Source organism: Pollicipes pollicipes, unplaced genomic scaffold (genome assembly GCF_011947565.3).
Source record: "Pollicipes pollicipes isolate AB1234 unplaced genomic scaffold, Ppol_2.1 Scaffold_1600;HRSCAF=1878_pilon_pilon_pilon, whole genome shotgun sequence".
NCBI classification, from domain to species: Eukaryota; Metazoa; Arthropoda; class Thecostraca; order Pollicipedomorpha; family Pollicipedidae; genus Pollicipes; species Pollicipes pollicipes.
In genome coordinates this window covers 2910589-2918524 of record NW_023595962.1, presented here as the reverse complement: position 1 = coordinate 2918524, position 7936 = coordinate 2910589, and the positions used below count along the sequence as shown (strand labels likewise).

Below are 7936 nucleotides of genomic sequence, written 5' to 3'. Positions count from 1 at the left end.
TCACACGGCGCCCGAGAGACCATGAGGCCGTGCTGTGCTTACCTTTGAAGAGCGGGGCGATGTTCCACACTGCCATGGCGCCTCTGTCCATGAACTGGCCAATGCCCACTCCAGGAAGAGGAGCGGCACCGCCATTAGGGCGACGAACAGCAGGTAAATCAGCAGAAACGCGCCTGGAACAGCAGCAGCCTCGTCCGCGTCTCAGCCGGCGGCGGAGTGTCACTCAGCCCGACAGTGTAGGCGGTGGCCATGTGTCACCAGCCGGGCTTAGTCGGCGTTGTCAATGTGTCAGTCGCGCAGACGGGCGGTAAGCGCTCCAGGGCGCAACAAGCGCCGCCATGTTAGTAGAGCCAGTGAGACAAACGTGTCAGCGGGCTTTTTGTGAACAGCGTGGACACCGGGGTTGATGCTGAACTATGTAAGCCGCTGGCTGCACCTCAGCCCGCGGTTCACCGCGGCCATGGTCAGGCTGGGGCTGCGTGGGAGTTTCAGGACGCAGAGGCCACCAGTTCACTGCAGCCATGGCTAGTCTACGCTTGAGTCGGGTGCCGCAGATCCGCGGCTGCTGATTTGCTCGATAATTTTTAAACTCCCACCCGAAAAACAGAAATAAGAGCATCCTCAATATTACTACCGTAACTACATTAATTATGCCGAACAAGATCGACTAAAAAAAATATTGAAAAAAACATTAAGTTCACACTCGTCAGAGGAGCCAATGACAACGCTCTTAGATTATGGCTACATTGCACAAATGCTGAACCTGGAGAACTTAGATCACATCATAGATTTTAGATAATAAAAACAGCCATATGGTGACAGGCATGCTGCCATCCAACCCCACGTGTTCATTTCGGAAGAATTTGCGGTGTTTTATCATCTGATTCGTCTTGTCATGCTGAATTCGGATATTTAAAACTAAAGTTAAAATTTTCACAAGCTTTTAGGTAAAAGAAAGGGCTAGAGGTTTGTGAAAATTTCAACTGATGGTTCAGATAACCGAATTCAACATAAGCAGGTGAATCAGATGACATAAAAACCGCAACATGGTCAACAGATTAACATATGGGGTTTTACCTTTGGACGGCAGCATGATGAAGCGGACCAATGTTACGTATTAAATGTTTTGGCCTCTTGGGGAACAGGGGTTTTGTTCTGTGTGCTTTATGGTTGTTACTGCATTACCTCGGCCCCGACGCCTTATATACGCCTCACAGAGGGGGCACTAAAAAAATACATGCCACCCAATCACGACACGTGTGCCACGCGCAAAATGCTCACACGAGCGGCTGAAATTTCAGCGTCAGCTTACGACACAAAAAACTCAGCATCCTGGACACGTCACCCACTTAACATCGCGCAACTGTATAGCTCTTTTTGTGTTTGGCTTATTTAGTTGTTTTTTTAGGCGAGGGCGGTGGTTCCAGACATATCTGGCAGCGGACTAAAGCGCGTTTGGTGTGGTGGCTGCTGACAGTTAACAGCACGGTAATCATGCGCTGCCACGGAAGCGGCGGGGTAGAAATTGAGTTGCAAAACTGAAGCAGTTCACGTTGGATGCTCGGCTGTGGTGCTTAGGAATCAGGGCAAAATGACGAAAAATATTTCCTCATGCGATTGCAACATGCGTGACGTCGCACAGATGTATGCGCTGTATGTATGTATGCATGGTGTATGCACGCCTCATGAGATACCAGGCAGATCCGAAACGTGCAGAGTGAGGCATGCTCTAAAATAGAGTCCACAACATTTGTCTACCGATCAGTTAAAACGATGTTTGTTTGCAGATTGTGGCCAAACAAACAGATTATCTCAAAAGTGCGTGCAGTTATGGAATGAACACCTTACCTATGTATGTTCCCGTGGATAACAAGTGATTTTGAACTATGTGACCGCTCCGACATCACCTTCTTGAGATGATCAAAGATTGTCGAAGATGTTTGCTTTCAAATGTTTAAAAGCAAAAGAAAACACGGACACCGCGAAGGCTCAAGACATACGCACCAAAAAATCCAGCGTAACATACAAGCGCGTACATTGTCGCAAGACCGCTGGAGCCGTGCTGTGACACACGTCGTGAGATAACATAAGAAGCAACAGTAGTGCATGCATAAATATATATGCATAGAAAAAGGTCTGTGCTCTCACATCATTCGTTTCTAAAAAGCCTTACCTCCACCACCCCAGTAGAACAGCATTGGAAAGACCAACAAGTCGTAGGGCCCGAAGATAGAGGCCGCCACGGCCAGCTTTCCGTCAAACCAAGGACTCCACTTGGGCCGGGAAGAGGTCGCTGACCCCTTCTGACCCTGGGCCGCGTCGGTCATGACGTCGGCGCCTTCCGGGGTCATGTCTGCTTAATCCGCTCTCTGGGCGTCCCAAAGCGACCCTGAAATCATGCCACGAGAGCGCTGCTGAAAGTGTCTTAGTTCACCCGATACATCGAAAGTCGTTTCTAGCATTAGGACTTCTGGGGGCTGGGGGCGCTATCAGAAACAGGACTTGGGACAAGCACGTGCGGGGAACGTCGCCATGGGGAAGAGAGATGCGCATTATTGGCTTCAGAGAATTAAGGAGGGCTTCGAATAACAAGCATGCTTTAGAATGTTTCATTGGTACGCCATGGTTTGTAAAACGGCGGCAGCCAGGGATCCTAACCTGTCATGCCGACCGGCTACACTGTCATCGCCCGCTGAGGACTTCCTAGTCGCAAGGCGGCCAGCGCCACACCGGCAGTTGGGCGTCTCTGCATTTGCGCCTTGGCTGGCCGCTAATGGGTCCTGAACCCTCTATCAGGAGGACATCCTACACCAACCCACCCGCTATCAGGACATCCTGCGCCAACCCACCCGCTATCAGGAGGACATCCTGCACCAACCCACCCGCTATCAGGAGGACATCGTGCACCAACCCCCCGCTATCAGGAGGACATCCTGCACCAACCTACCCGCTATCAGGAGGACATCCTGCACCAACCCACCCGCTATCAGGAGGACATCCTGCACCAACCCACCCGCTATCAGAGGACATCCTGCACCACACCCGCTATCAGGAGGACCTCTGCGCCAACCCACCCGCTATCAGGAGGATGTCCTGCACCAACCCCCACTATCAGGAGGACGTCCTCCACCAACCTACCCGCTATCAGGACATCCGCACCAACCCACCCGCTATCAGGAGGACATCCTGCACCAACCACCCGCTATCAGGAGGACATCCAGCACCAACCCACCACGCTATCAGGAGTGTCCTCCACCAACCTACCCTATCAGGAGGACATCCTGCACCAACCCACCCCTATCAGGAGGATGTCCTGCACCAACCCACCCGCTATCAGGGACATCCTGCACCAACCCACCCGCTATCAGGAGACATCCTGCCCAACCCACCCGCTATCAAGAGGACGTCCTCCACCAACCTACCCGCTATCAGGAGGATGTCCTGCACCAACCCACCGCTATCAGGAGGACATCCTGCACCAACCCACCCGCTATCAGGAGGACATCCTGCACCAACCCACCCGCTATCAGAGGACGTCCTCCACCAACCTACCCGCTATCAGGAGGACATCCTGCGCCAACCCACCCACTATCAGGAGGACGTCCTCCACCAACCTACCCGCTATCAGGAGGATGTCCTGCACCAACCCACCCGCTATCAAGAGGACGTCCTCCACCAACCTACCCGCTATCAGGGGTGTCCTGCACCAACCCACCCGCTATCAGGAGGACATCCTGCACCAACCCACCCGCTATCAGGAGGACATCCTGCACCAACCCACCCGCTATCAAGAGGACGTCCTCCACCAACCTACCCGCTATCAGGAGGACATCCTGCACCAACCCACCCACTATCAGGAGGACGTCCTCCACCAACCTACCCGCTATCAGGAGGTCCTGCACCAACCTACCCCCGCTATCAGGAGGACATCCTGCACCAACCCACCCGCTATCAGGAGGACATCCTGCGCCAACCCACCCACTATCAGGAGGACGTCCTCCACCAACCTACCCGCTATCAGGAGGATGTCCTGCACCAACCCACCCGCTATCAGGAGGACATCCTGCACCAACCCACCCGCTATCAGGAGGACATCCTGCACCAACCCACCCGCTATCAGGAGGACATCCTCCACCAACCTACCCGCTATCAGGAGGACATCCTCCACCAACCTACCCGCTATCAGGAGGACGTCCTCCACCAACCTACCCGCTATCAGGAGGATGTCCTGCACCAACCTACCCGCTATCAGGAGGATGTCCTGCACCAACCTACCCGCTATCAGGAGGATGTCCTGCACCAACCTACCCGCTATCAAGAGGATGTCCTGCACCAACCACCACCTACCCGCTATCAGGAGGACGTCCTGCACCAACCTACCCGCTATCAAGAGGATGTCCTGCACCAACCCACCCGCTATCAAGGATGTCCTGCACCAACCTACCCCTATCAGGAGGACATCCTGCACCAACCCACCCGCTATCAGGAGGATGTCCTGCACCACCCCTACCCGCTATCAGAGAGGTCCTGCACCAACCCACCCACTATCAGGAGGATGTCCTGCACCAACCTACCCGCTATCAAGAGGATGTCCTGCACCAACCCACCCACTATCAGGAGGATGTCCTGCACCAACCTACCCGCTATCAAGAGGATGTCCTGCACCAACCTACCCGCTATCAGGAGGATGTCCTGCACCAACCTACCCGCTATCAGGAGGACATCCTGCACCAACCCACCCACTATCAGGAGGACGTCCTCCACCAACCTACCCGCTATCAAGAGGATGTCCTGCACCAACCCACCCACTATCAGGAGGATGTCCTGCACCAACCCACCCGCTATCAGAGGATGTCCTGCACCAACCCCCCTATCAAGAGTGTCCTGCCACCAACCTACCCGCTATCAAGAGGATGTCCTGCACCAACCCACCCGCTATCAAGGATGTCCTCCACCAACCTACCCGCTATCAAGAGGATGTCCTGCACCCCCACCCTATCAAGGCTGTCCTGCACCACCCACCCGCTATCAGGAGGACATCCTGCACCAACCCACCCTCTATCAGGAGGATGTCCTGCACCAACCCAACACCAGCCGGCAGCGAACTGAGCACCAATTCACCAGCTGATAGCAAGGCATTGCCGACTCACCAGCGGCTGGTATCCGCCTGGATAACAGTTGCAGCACCACAGCACCACCCCCTCGCCGCATGCGTGCGGGAGCGTCACTTGATCTGCTCGCCGGCGTCGGCCCCGTCCGTGCACGCAGCACATCTGTTACTCACCCTCCCCCACCCCCCCCCCCGCCCCCCCGCCCGCCTCCAAGCGGCCTTCAAGGTCGGGCAGACAATTCCAGCACTCGTCCATAAATTACTTAGGGATGAGCAGAAGAGCGGGCGGCGGGTGAGGTCTGGTCAGGGATCGCCTGAGAGCCGTGAGGTCTGGTCAAGGATCGCCTGAGAGCCGTGAGGTCTGGTCAGGGATTGGGGGAGAGCCGTGAGGTCTGGTCAGGGATTGGGGGAGAGCCGTGAGGTGTGGTCAGGGATTGCCGGAGAACCGTGAGGTCTGGTCAGGGATCACCGAAAGCCGTGAGGTCTGGTCAGGGATCGCGGGGAGCCGTCAGGTCTGATCAGGGATTGCCGGGGAGACGTGAGGTCTGGTCAGATCGCTGGGGAGCCGTGAGGTCTGGTCAGAGATCGCCGGGGAGCCATGCTGTCTGGTCAGAGATCGCCGGGGAGCCGTGAGGTCTGGTCGAGATCGCCGGGAGCCGTGAGGTCTGGTCAGAGATCGCCGGGGAGCCGTGAAGTCTGGTCAGAGATCGCCGAGGAGACGGCACACGTTCGTGAATCTGCTTCTTCATGATCTCCCGTTCCCTTTGCAGGATAGCTGATGTTTAAAAAAAAGCAAAAGTAAATTATGCGCTGGTGTCCAACCAGTCAAGTTTGGACCTTTCCGTTCAAAAAATGCCACTCGTTTTGAAAGTCGTCTGTTCCTTATAGATGTTCATCGCAGTTCTAAACTTCGCCATGTATATGGGGTGCAGCTTAATTCCAAATATACCGAGCATGCAACAGAAATTCAGCGGGCTCTCAATCCCCAAATGGTGCCAAGCATGAAACAAATTCGGCAGGGGTTCTCTGTGTACACACGATACCATGAGCTGGTTGTGTTATGTGCAAACATGACGTCAGTGGTAATCAGTCCGGTTAGGGATTACTGAATTAGAGGGTTACATGTTAAGGACCCACTGAAATGTCTTTCTCATCCACGTATCCACAAGTTGGGATTGATCTTCACATATCCGAAAAAATGCGATCTTAATACGTCGAATCGGCCCTTTAAACAAAATCAGCGTGTTAATGCTCGTAAGCTTCTGCAGCTTTTTGAGGACCACGATTAGGACTGAAATTGAAACCCACGCGATTCCTTCCTGATACGCTCATCGTGCATGTTTTGCACCAGCCATGGTCTTGTGTGTGCGTAGAGTTGCATTTGGAAGGCATGATACTTTGCGGGTGAGATGTAATGTTCTTTCCTCCTGACCTTCTGCTAATTATTCAATCTGAAATTGACTATCACTATCATTGCAAACCATATTCATCCATCTGCGAAGCTGTTCTAGAAGTAAAGAAACGTTTGAGATTTGAACCTGAATGGAATGTTTTTGTCTATATGACTTTTTTCTCGTTATGACAGCAGCTATTTCCACACCAACATTACCTGCAAAAGACGCTCACAACCCCTGAAATGATCATTTGTTGGGAAAAGCCCTTCTTCATATCATGCCAGAGAATCCCAGCCAAGACCTGCCTGTATTCGGACGCGCCTCGGGTTCCGCCCCCCCCCTCTCCCCTCCCCCCCCCCCCCCCCAGTAGCCCCGATGCGCCGGAGCCCCGGTCAGCTGACGGTCGGTTGTTTCGGGAGCCAGCCGCACCAACGGCTGCCTTCGTCTGCCACAACGGTGCGCAAGACTGACTGGGAAGACAACAGACTGGGAATGCAACCATCGTTCCTGGCAGACGTCCCTCTTTCGTTCCTCGTCAGCACATTACAGAAGGCAAGCAACGTGAATTGGCTGGATGCTTTCATGAACATGCTCAAATAACATGATTCCTAATTGCTCACACACACACGCGCGCACGCACACGCACACGCACCCTCGCACGCACACACACACGCACACACACACGCACACACACACCACACACACACCCACACACACACACACACACACAACACACACACACACACACACACACACACGCACACAGACACACACACACAGATACAGGCCACTGCATGTGTATATATGTAGTATTTATATGGATTTCTCTCTCTCTCTCTCTCTCTCTCTCTCTCTCTCTCTCTCCTCTCTCTCTCTCTCTCTCTCTCTCTCTCTCTCTCTCTCTCCTCTCTCTCTCTCTCTCTCTCCCTCGCTCTCTACATATGCAAATATCGCTAACTATTCGACCCTCTCATCTTCAGAGGACCACCACGCGTGGCAGCCATGATCGTGCCCACATCAGGGGCGAACGAAACCGCCCGCCCGAGACGGGTCACATCTCTCTGTTCTCAGTGTGAGAACCTGGCCGATTGTGCCCCAGGGCGTTCTCCGGAGGAGGCCACATGCGTACGGTCACCGGCTGAGCGAGCCGATCAGGGGTCACATGTATGTGGTGGTGGCGGCCGACGCTGCAGCCCTAGGGTCAGGGGATCCCGGCCGGCCGCTGCTTCCACTTGCTCGTCTGCGACCGGCGAGCGCGCCCGTCTCTCGGAATGCAAACGCAGGGTTATGATTCGTTCTGGCGCCAGACGCCATCTGCAAGTTCTTTATTAGCCTTGGAGCGCCGTATATTTATTCAGAGATCTGAAGTACGCCGCGCTGCGTGTACCACATCCGCTCCAGCGGCCCGGCCGGCCGCTTCGACCTTCAGCCG

At 54.3% G+C, this 7936-nt stretch overlaps 1 long non-coding RNA gene across 1 annotated transcript; it reads right to left on the bottom strand.

The window, feature by feature from the left end:
- Positions 1–108: 108 nt before the first annotated feature.
- LOC119100823 (uncharacterized) lies at positions 109–5189 on the bottom strand. The gene is made up of 3 exons (XR_005094469.1): positions 5151–5189; positions 2174–2389; positions 109–173 (listed from the first exon to the last, which is right to left on the bottom strand). It is a non-coding gene; the product is annotated as an uncharacterized LOC119100823 (long non-coding RNA).
- Between the last annotated feature and the right edge of the window lie 2747 nt (positions 5190–7936).